Below are 3,690 nucleotides of genomic sequence, written 5' to 3' on the forward strand. Positions count from 1 at the left end.
TACAAATAATAACCATCGACTAAAAATTGGGGTCATGTCACGCCTATTTCACTCACTGTTTCTTGACTTAGCTCTAGTATAAGTTCTGGTACATTTTCCTTTTAACTAACCAACAGTACACCAGAAGCTTCATCTGGATATCTTCGGATTTCCCTTAAGTTTATTCATCCGGTTGCACAATAGTCACAATACAGTAGTAGCAGTTATCTGACCCTGTTGACCCTGATGTCGCTTTCCATAGCTGTAATGAGACCTTCTACACAGTTACATACAATATAGTGCCCTTCATTGCAAAAAAAAAAGGTGAAAAATAAGTGTCATGTTTGCTGTAGAGGGGGAGGGGGGTATGTGCTATACAAATGTTATTTAAATTTGCTATATTATTGTTAGTAGTAGTAGTAGTAGTAGTAGTAGTAGGAGTAGAAGTAGTAGTAGTAGTAGTAGTAGTAGTAGTAGTAGTAGTAGTAGTCGTAGTAGTAGTACTAGTAGGAGTAGTAATAGGCTATCTCGCTTATTAGGGAACCGATTTTTACCACATTTCACGCATATAACAAGCATAGCAATGAGTCTTAAAATCCGCAATCAAATTTGAAAAAAATGTTTCGTTTCTATGGATACGGCGCCATGTTGGATTTTGTTGACATGTCTTACGTAATGAATACCGCACTTACTGCTCATGGAAATTGATTGGGTTTGTTTGGGGTTGTTGTTTTTTTTTGCTTGCGTGTTCACAAATATTAGATATAAAAATGTGTCTGTTGTTTTTTTCTTAAACTAATTTTTTTTTTAATTATGAATTTTTTCCTTTGGTAGTATTAAAGTTTGCAAAAAATCCGTGAAAATCCACACTCAAAACACCACCAACAAAAATCTTTTCCATATGTCAAAACTTTAAGGGAAGAATTTTAAGTATTACATCTTCTCTTCATTCTGTGAAAATTTCATGAAGATTGGATGAAAAATGGTGGAGTTATTTTAAAAAGTATAGAGAAAAGTCGCGTTTTGAGAAAACGGCAGATAAAGAATAAAATATTGATTTTATGAGGAAAAAGTGGTTACAAACATGCCTGGTATGGGAAGAAATGAGGTTTGTGGGGGTTCTTAAGAAAAGAAATAGTTGTAGGAGATGCTGAGGAAGCTGAAAATGGTTACAACTCAAATTCCATCATTTTGAGCAGAATCGGGACTTTGGGGATGTAGCTAGCCCCCCCCCCCCCCCACCTAAGTTTATTTCTATCCGGTTGCACAATATATAGAAGTAGCAGTTACCCGAATGATTGCTTGGCTCACGCCAAACCACTGGCACTTCTAATGGCATTGATTGTATTTTTTTCCTTAGCAACCACTGGCAATGGTTTGTGGTACACGTATTGCAGCCAAGGCCTACGTGAAGAGCCCAACTTTTGTCTAGGTTACCAACTTCGCATCTAAATTATTAAGGTGATAGGTATTTTAAAATTGAAATCGTTCTTCTCTGTTTAGCATATTATGTGATTTCGACGCAAATATAACAGAAATTGTCAGGATTGATGAGGCATAATAACTCTTTCTAATGACGTAGGGTAACATAAGAGCTGTTTTTAGTTCTGAAACACTCTCTTGGCTGGGTGAAAACGAAATAGTCACAACGAAGCCAGATAGGAAAATGTTGTATCATACAACATAGAAACCGATGCCACTTTCATACAATTGCTTCACACAACTAACAATTACTTGCAGACTAAAATACTTCCCAAGCGGCCTTTGTTTTTCTTTTTTACTATACGAACAGGAAAACCGACCTCAAGCTATATATTAATATATATATAAGTGCCGAAGAATAGACGTGTTACTAGAGATGTTTTTTGAATTTTTAAAAACAAATATATATATCGAATCCGGGTAGCGACCGAATCCCGGATATATATATATATATATATATAGACATAAACACCAAAAACGAGGGGGGGGGCGCAAAGCAGCAGCTGTCCGAGTGCTTATCACCTTCCAACTGAAGATGGGTGTTTGTTTCGGAAGTTCCGCTTCTTAAATAACACAACTGTGTCAAAAAGGGCTGTACTGTCTTTCGGTGGTTTAAGCTGGCGACTTTGACAAGTCAGGTTCCCTTTCTCGATAAGTCATGAGAGTCTTCGGTCAGTGAACTCTTCACCTTTACTTGATAGATAAATCTGACCCACACTATCGCTATCCGTGACGACCTGTCGTTAGGAGGGCAAAGCATGGTCTATCAATTATTTCTTACGGAATGATTTAGCTTGTACCTTTTGAGCCCTTCTTCCTGCCCTAATCTCTCTCTCTCTCTCTCTCTCTCTCTCTCTCTCTCTCTCTCTCTCTCTCTCTCTCTCTCTCTCTCTCTCTCTCTCTTTCTCTCTCTCTCTCTCTCTCTCTCTCTCTCTCTCTCTCTCTCTCTCTCTCTCTCTCCGTCTCTGTTTCTTTTTTTGGCAAGTGTTTTTCAGAGCTCTCAACAGATAAAAGTCAAATGAGCGCGCGGGATACGCCAAACATTTTCAGTAGGAAGAAAATTTTGAATTTTGTCCGAGTGACGGCCGAAACCTACTCTTTTCAATTTTAGACCACCAAGGGATCTTAAACGTGCGCAACTTGCACACGGGACATCCGAGATTTTTCGCCCTTGTCCAAAAAGGCTAGGTGTAGATCTTTCCTACCAGAAGATCAGGGGGTGTGTCTGAAAGACAAGAGTAAGAAGGAGCCATGCAAGGAGTAGCAGTAGAAAGGCTGCAGAAAGAGTAAGGAGTCCATAGGAGCGGGCAAAGGAGATGAGGGGGTGGGGTCAGAAAGTGGAGACGAAAGCAGACGACAGAACATTTCTAGAGAGGAGGAAAGGAGGTGAAATGAGACAATTTTAGAGAAGAAAATGTTTCCGTCGTCGCAACCCGGATTCGAACTCGAGACTTTTAATTGAGAGGCGAACACCTTAACCTCTAGGCCTCGAGACCCCCCCCCTCTCTCTCTCTCTCTCTCTCTCTCCCTCTCTCTCTCTCTCTCTCTCTCTCTCTCTCTCTCTCTCTCTCTCTCTCTCTCTCTCTCTCTCCCTCTATCTCTCTCTCTTTCCCTCTATCTCTTTCTCTCTCTCTCTGCCTCTCTCTCTCTCTCTCTCTCTCTCTCTCTATATATATATATATATATATATATATATGTATATATATATGTTTATATATATATATATATATATATATATATATAATTATAGTTTATAATCGTATATATAATTATATATTAGATATATAACATATATGATATTATATACATAAATATTATATAATTATACATGTATAGATTATAATTATGTACATATATTATACATATTGTTTATATAATATATTCATATTAGTAAAAAGACTTGCACAACAATAAAGTGATATAAGTGCCGAAGAATAGAGGTGTTACTAGAGATGCTTTTTGAAGATCAGGATCTTGAACGACAGGTGTTTGATAGGAAAGAAGGAATTGTGAATTTGATCCTCGGCTTTCTACATCATATCCCTGCAGGATGCCAGCTGGCAGAGCTAACGATGCGCTCTGCCCTGCACGAGAGTCACCTCTGACGCACCCATGTGTTGCGCCTGTTTCAGCCCCGATCCGTGCGGGGTTTCACGCGGGCCAATCACACTATCCTGTATTAATAGTATTATTTGGGAAATCACTGTCTTCAGCACTTTACTGACCTAT

This window comes from Aplysia californica, unplaced genomic scaffold (genome assembly GCF_000002075.1).
Source record: "Aplysia californica isolate F4 #8 unplaced genomic scaffold, AplCal3.0 scaffold00301, whole genome shotgun sequence".
Taxonomy (NCBI): domain Eukaryota; kingdom Metazoa; phylum Mollusca; class Gastropoda; order Aplysiida; family Aplysiidae; genus Aplysia; species Aplysia californica.